The sequence below is a fragment of the Lactuca saligna genome, chromosome 5 (assembly GCF_052625555.1).
Source record: "Lactuca saligna cultivar CGN05327 chromosome 5, ASM5262555v1, whole genome shotgun sequence".
Taxonomy (NCBI): domain Eukaryota; kingdom Viridiplantae; phylum Streptophyta; class Magnoliopsida; order Asterales; family Asteraceae; genus Lactuca; species Lactuca saligna.
The window spans coordinates 195,486,387-195,494,875 of record NC_136421.1 but is presented as its reverse complement, the minus strand read 5'-3'; positions in this window follow the sequence as shown (position 1 = coordinate 195,494,875).

Below are 8,489 nucleotides of genomic sequence, written 5' to 3'. Positions count from 1 at the left end.
CTCTATGAAATACGTGTTATGTGGGTGTGCCTCATCTGTTATGTGGAATATGTATTGATTGAGCATGTTATACTGGTTTTGAACTATGTATATAAATATATATTTTTATCTACTAATATGTTGGGTAGAACATGGGTAAATAGTTGATGTGTGATAAACAAATGAGAGGCCTCGATGTTGTTGATGTTGACTTAGTCATCTAGCGGATTATGGATAACGACCACAGACTCTTTCTAGACAGTCTTGTGGAACGCTAGCAGGTTCATAACCTGTAGGTGTTGTGAACGATGTGTTCACCGGTGTACTCTATCCCCCTCATGGTTGCCTTTAGGATATCTATTGTTGAGGAAACCCCTTAGCAGTAATGTCCATCCCAGTGAAAATCCTAGATTAGGTCCCTTGAGATAGATGCTGTTTTAGGGACATAAAGTGAGGATAACGAGAATGGGTAATCGGGTTATTGTTGGTTGGTGAAATTAAATATAATTATTTCTTGTGGGTTGAAAACCCTATATGCTCACCAGGCTCCCAAGCATGACCCACTCAGTTTTATTTGTATTACAGGAAGTGGCGCAAGGGGATAAGATGGATGAATCATCGAGTTGTTTTGTTTACAAGTCTATATATGTATATATTTGTTGAATGACTTGTAATGTTATCATTTATGCTTTATGGTCTGTATTGGAACATGACATCCCGAGTTTTGATTATATAATGAAAATGCATCTCTTGATGAAACGCTTTGATAAATATTATCTTATCATATTTTGTTTTTGGGAACAAATTCCGCAACTCTTTTAAATCAAAAGGATTTACTCTGAAATTATTTTAAAAAGCATAAATGAAATCGGTCCTTTCTGGCCAAGATTTTTGGGGATGTCACACTATCTCTCCCAAGAAACTATATATCGAAACCCTAACCGTTTTTGTGTGATCTAAGGCCGTTTTGGTGCTTTTGGGTGGTTTGTGAAGCTTGAAAGGAAGGAAGAAGCTTGGGAATTTGAGCTGTGGCTTGTAGATCCAGTGATCTTATTCCATCTTCAGCTCAATGAAGGTAAATGCCTCTTGTTTTGGTCTTCCATTTGGGTATTCATATTTGGGGCTTAGATTTTTGGGTACATTTAGGGTTTCCCAAGACATTTTCATATTTGTGAAGTGATTCATGGGTTCTACTTTCAGATCTGAGTCATTGGAGGGGTCTCATGGCATAAAGGCGCTAACTTTATGGCCATGAGAGCCCCATGCACATTGTAGAGCACCTTTTATGGATTTTTTGAGCCAAAAACCCTATGCACGTGCACCAAGTTTGGAACTTTACGTATAAAATGGACATTATGAGGCAAGATCTATGGTTTTGATGTGTTAAGACCCATTTAAATCGGCTGTATAGTAAGGGTCAAGAAGGGACTCGACGAGTTAATCTTGGAACTCGACGAGTTGGTGTGTATTGACCACCAAATATTTTATGTGGATGGACCAGTTGCTTGGGAAGAAAGCCCCGTAGATTCTTAGACACGTAAAGGGACTTGGGAATCATGGGACTCGACGAGTGTATGAACAGACTCGGCGAGTCCAAGGCAATCTCCCAACCGTTGAAGATGGACTCGACGAGTTGTTCATACAACTTGGCATGTCATAGACTGGACATGTTTTTATGAGGGAGATGAACTCGCTGAGTTGAAGGAAGAACTCGGCGAGTCGGATGAAGATGGTTTGAATGAAGGAGAACTCGACGAGTTCTAGCTAGACTCAACGAGTGGAGTCGGGGTTGGATCGGGTTAGTGGAGCATGGACTCGACGAGTTGGTAGACCAACTCGGTGAGTCAGGTCAACTAGGTGTTGACTTTGACTGGTTATGGTATTGACCCTGGTTAGGGTCATATTTTCTATTTGATAACTTGAGGATTGTCGTGTAGGGATTGAGGAGTCGAGGAGAGTGGATCTTCGGGCAGAGAACGGTAAAGATACTACACGACATTGAGGTGAGTTACCTTCCAGTAGGGGTGGGTCTAAGGCCACAATGCCTACCCACCAACATGAGTATTTAGTAGATAATTGTCTCTATGATAATTATCTTGGTTTGGTTATGTGAATTGGTCATGAGATATTCCTGCGTAATATGATATATGTGTCAGTGGTAGTGACAGGTAATAGTCTTTCCCTAGCATAGGTCGTTAGGACCAAGGGGTAGGTCAGTACCCCGATCTGCCCGACTGTATGTTTATATCTTGCTACTATATGCTAGTGGTAGGGGTGAAACAGTCCCTAGTTACCGGTTGAAATATATCGATGGCAGTTACCGGTTGAAAGATACCAATGGCGGTTACCGGTTGAAAGATACTGGTGATAGTTACCGGTTGAAAGATACTGATGGCAGTTACCGGTTGAAAGATATCGATGATATTATATGGAATGCGGTATGATGGGGGAACTCACTAACCTTTGTGCTTACAATTTTTGGTTTTGGTTTCATGTACCTCTTCGTCAAAGGGGAAGGAGCCAGCGGTGTAGCAACGCATCACACACACATGGTTTCCGTTTTGGGTTCTGGGATTGTACTATGATTTTTCATTACTTTTGATGTTATGGTTTTAAGAGATGACACTACGGTTTTATGTATTGACATAATTTTAGCAATGTCTTGATAAGTTATTTTATAAACCACTTAATTAAAAATGAAATTTTTGGCCTTGATTTTTGGGATGTTACAAATAAAGCAAAAACCGAATTCATATATTGGATTAAAGAAGGGACTGAAATCACCTTGTTTTAGAAGGTGAGGACCGAATTTCCTTTTCTTATTGACCACTATGACCGAATTCTATTTTCTGCTTGACCATGAAACCAAATTCCTTTCTCCCTTTGACCGTAAGACCGATTTCCTTTCCCTCTTTGACATTAGGATCGAATTGACTTCCTTCCAGGTGAAGTAGCCGAAAACCCTTAATATCTCCTTATCTTATCCTTAATTCAACTTCCCAATGTGATTTGGTGCAGTTACTAACAAACATATCACATCACCTCCTCATATTTACCTCATATATAAGTAACACATAAATTCATTTCCTCATTTTCATACATCTACGAAATCATCTCAGTTCTCTCTCAAATAACACATTATTCCTTACAATTTACTCTCAAGCATAAAACTCTTTGCTTTTCATTTCAAGCCCAAACCACTCTAGGAGATCATTCCCCTTAAGAACAAGTTATAAAACTTGGATACGGTTATCATTTCGCGTCCTAAATCGAAGTTCACCATTGTTATTCCGTTATTGGCACCGTTATCACACTCGAGGTGAGTTCATACCCCCACATTTTCATAAACTTTTTTTTTTTTTTTTTTTTTTTTTTTTGGGGGGGGGGGGGGGATACAAATAAAACACATGAAACTTGTGTTAATATACAAATTATTGTTTTATATTTTATTACGTTAAAGTATCTTTGCGTAGAAAAATCAAACATGCGGCATAAACATTACTACCAAGTTTACAAACGGTTACATGCAAAACACGTTAAAACAAAACGATTATCATTTTCAACGGAGTAATATCTTTTAAACTATATTAGGTATAGTTTGAGAAATATTTACATTATTTTACCCGTTCAGGGCGAAGATACGATTATATAAAAATATAGTTATTTTTATATACATATTAAAATATGATGAAATGGGTAACAATTTCATGCATAAATATTTTCATTACAAAAACACGTATATCGTTGGAAATTTTTGATACATTCGTGTTCATCATACCTACCAAAGGTATCCACGGAAGTCATGTTTTATAACACGAGCCTCCTCCCGGAGAGCGTGATAATTGTGTATAGATTTATACGAAACTGATGATCCCACACCCTAACTACTAGCTACAGTCAGACCAGAAGGTTATTGGTGACAAATGTCATATCATTTCGATGCTTGAAGAACGTCGAGACAAACAATAAACCACAAAGTCTCCATTCCCTCGGGAAGAGCTAACATCGAGGCTTCGCACAACCTCTGGCAAAGAATCTCAAATGAGGTCTGGTGCTCAGGGCCCCAAGAAAAAGTAACGCCCTTACGGGTTAATCTGGTGAGGGGGCGGCAATCTTGGAAAAATCTCGGATAAATCTCCGATAGTAGCTGGCCAATCCCAGAAAACTCCTGATCTCGGGCGGTGCAAGGCGATAAGGTGCCTTGGCAATAGGCGCCGCTCCCGGAACCAAATCAATCAGGAACTCCACCTGCCTCTCGGGAGGCACACCCAATAACTCCTCGGGAAAAACATCCAAAAATTCACTCACTATAGGAACCTCAACAATAGAACTCGATCTCTCGGCAGCAACTCTCGTATCCATCACATACGCTACAAAACCCCTGCAATCTTGCTGAAGACTCTGTCTCGCTCTGACAGCCGAGAAAAATGCTGACCCAGATCGGGTACCCTCACCATATACTGTAAGCATTCCCCCACTAGGGTCTCGTATGGTTACCAACTGACGCTCGCAGTCGGTCACAACTCCGAATCGACTCAACCAGTCAATGCCCACGATGACAAAACATCCCCTATAGCGATCGATACCAGATCTATCAGAAAATTGACTCCAAAAATCTCAAGCACACATCCCTGGATCACATTAGTCGCAAACACCGCATGCTCATCGGCTATAGAGACTCTTAGAGGTCGACTCAATGCCTCTTGTCAGATATTGACGTGACGACTAAATGCTAATGATACGAAGGATCGACTCGTACCTGAGTCAAATAACACCAAGGCAGGTACAAAACTCACAATAAAAGTACATATGCATAACACAATATAAGCACAAAATAGCTCAACTAAAATAAATAAAAGAAAACACACCACCACGACATCAGGTGTTGCGCGAACCTCCTCCACTGTCAGCTGAAAAGCTCTCCCATGAGCCTTCGGTGCCTCAGCCTTCGCTGGCCGAGTCTCTGTAGCTCAAACATCAGCAGGTGCAGACCCCCGTGCTGATCCCTGAAGCAGCTGCGGGCACTCGCCCTTCTGATGGCCAGTCTGGTTGCAGTGAAAGCAAACTGCAAACCCCTTGGGGCAATCCCTCGAGATATGCCCCTCCTTGCCACACTTTTAGCACACCCCGCTCTGCATACCCCATCATGACTCTTGAGGGACAAGAACTCTTGGGCCGACCGTTCCCTCTCCGCTGGGGGAACATACTCATCTCGAAACATAGTAGTAAACCTCTCCCAAGACACTGCAGTGAGCTCTGCAGAAGTGAAGCTGGCTGTCACAAAATTCCACCAATCCTTCGCCCCCAAGTGAGGCTGGTTCAGCGCGAATTGTACCCTTAAATGTTCCGGACAGGAACAAGTGTAGAAACACCCCTCGATGTCAGAGATCCATCTCATCGTGGCAATCGAGTCTTGAGTCCTGTCAAACTTGAGTTGCTTCGTGTTGCTGAACTCTCGATACAACAATAAGTCACCCCATGTGGCCTGACAGCAACTACAACTACGGTGGCTGCAACAATAGCCGGCTCAGTAACAACAACGTATCGCTCGTCAAGAATCTCTATCAGTGTGGTATTAATAGACCCAAACATCTCTAGGATAGCCTCTCAGATAGTTGCAACCACCTCATCATGAATCATCCTGCGAATCTCCTCATTGTTGACCCCACTGCTCTTAGGGTTGTGGCGCGTACCCACCATGATGTCTCTAAAACACAACACAAAAATAATCATAGACTCGATCGAGAACACTCACACTCGATCACTTACTCCTACTTGTTCCTTAGCATCCTGAGGATTCTTACTTGGACTGCTCACTGATCCGGTGTTTCCAGTAGTACGTGCCTAATACTACCTTCCACACCGCATTTGTGTTCATCCAAAGTCTCCTTCCTAGGATCCTATATCACAAGTACTCTATATCTCATGTAACATTGGTTACTCTTATAGTAGACCTCTCATAATATCATCTAGGGATGAGCAAATGGACCGGGGAACCGGCCGGAACCGGTACCGGAACCGAAACCGACACCGGAACCGGAACCCGATGGAACCGGTCGGGCCGGGACCGGGACGTTATTTTTGTAGATTTTTGTAACTAGGAATCGGTAGGAATCGGAACCGATATAACCGGAACCGTATGATGCTATTTTTCAAGGACCGGTTCCAACATTTGAAGACACGATAAGAATCGGTAGGAACCGGAAATCTGTAGAACCGGACTGATAGAACCGTCGGGCCGGTTCGGTTCTTGATTTTGGTCGAAGCCGGTTCCCAGTTCCAGTCCGGTTCGGGACGGTTCGGTCCTTTTGCTCATCCCTAAGCTCATCTCTGCTACACACTCACAATCAAGCAACTCATTAGCAACAGTAACCCCTAGGCTAAGGCATCACAAATCAGGCCACTCTAGTCCTAAAATATGAAATACCTAGATTACTCTCTAGCATGCATAATATATCTCATAACACAGAAATAAGGGTATTTTAGGAAATCACCGTTCGAGCTCTGGCTGATTGTACACACTGCTCTTTCTCGTTTTTCTATTATAAGCTCTTACTCGTTTTAGAAAAATCATTTCTCTTTGAAATTTTTTCTCAAATCGTCAGTTTCAGTCCAGACATACCCGAAGGTGCATCCGAATCTCTCAAACTAAGGTTCTGATACCAACTTGTAATAATGTAATTTTTTAAACAAAAATTTTCATTTTTAAAACACATAAAACTCATATATTATATTTCATAAAAACCATAATTGTCTCAAAGCCAACATAAATCCATGAACAAAAGTCAAATCCAAGAATCCTCAACATGATCTCGAACAAGTGTGTACAATCACGCCGATGCCTTCCCGCGATCATCGGAAGTACCCAAAACACATAACACATAACACAGTAAGCATAAAGCTTAGTGAGTTCCCCAAAATACCACACACAAATAACTAGCCACTCAAGGCTATAACTCTGTAGAACCTTCCGGTCAATGTGTCTCAGTGGTACCCTCCAGTCCTATAGCTCGTTGGACCCTCCGGCCCGATCTGGTTGGGACCCCGCCAGTCCCATGGTGCGTTGGACCTTCTGGTCCAGTCTAGTTAAGAACCCTCCGGTCTCATGGTTCGTTGGACCCTCCGGTCCGATCTAAATATCACATAATATAGCATACAACACATATATCACACAAAAAAAATGCATAACCCAAGCAAGCACGTAAGAATCTCTGGTCACACATAATTATCACTCTAGGTAAGGTATAGTGAGAAGACTCACCTCGAAGCAAGCAAGCTAAAACACCTCGTACATGGATCACCGATCTAGCCTCTGCCTAATACATGTGATGATTATCTCCAATTAGACCACAATTCTAATAAACTCATATTAACCCCCTTTTTAACTCTTGGTAAGGGTAAAAGACCATTTTACCCCTCCAAGGTCTTAATTACTCACATTTGGTTAAAACTCTAAAAGTCAACCGAAGTCAAACTTGAGTCAACAGTCCATGTTGACCCTACTCGACGAGTGCACCAGGAGGACTTGTCGAGTCCCCTCGATCCCTCAGAGACCTTATGAAAACCAGCTCTACTCGTCGAGTTGACCCGCTAACTTGACGAGTTATAGCTTGCTCAGACTTATCAGAAATAAACCCTAAGCAACTCGTTAAGTAAGCTCAGCGACTCAGCGAGTTCATTATGTCTCTACTCCCATTCAGATGTTTTAAATCTATCACTCCAACTACTAGATCTAGGCTCCCTAGGATCGATTGTCACGTAAAGTTTCAATATTTACGTTCATGCATGGTATATTTGCTCCATAATGCCATTACAAGCTCCAAAGGAAAGTTAGATGCTCATGAGCCTGCCCCTAGCTCAATAAAGCTCGGATCTTTGGACTCTCAAGGCCTCCTATAGTCCAGATCTGAGGTTCTAATTTCAAACCATGCTCAAATAATGCAAGGACATAAGATGATTGGAAGAAAACCCTAAAAACTTCCAAAAATGAGATCTAACGAAATATGTAGCCAATGTGAGAGCTTTTTACCTCTGAACAAATGCTAATGATAGAAGAACACTAGATCCACAACTTCTCCTTGATAAGATCCACAATGCCCCTCAAATCTTCCTGGGAATCCAGATGTTACACGTTAGCGTGTGCATATTGCTGTTATAAAACCCTATTCCCTCCTCCGCTTTTTCCCTAATGCAATCGTTCACCTAGTTGTCGCCATAACGACCTCTGACCATCGCCTGCCACCATGAGGGTGGTGGTGCTGTGTGTATTTTCTTTGTGTGTGGTGATGTGGTGTTTGTGTGCGTGTATTGTAATGGTATGGGGATGTAGGAGCATTTCTTGGTTGGGGAAACATAGAAAAACCCACCACCACCACCGTGAGGTGGTGGCTGCCACCTCACGCTGCCATTTTGCCACCACCAACCACCACTTTGGGTGGCCGTGTGCATTTGTGTGTGACTTTTATTTGGAATGCTTGAACATATTTAGTCTAAAATCTTAATCACCACCA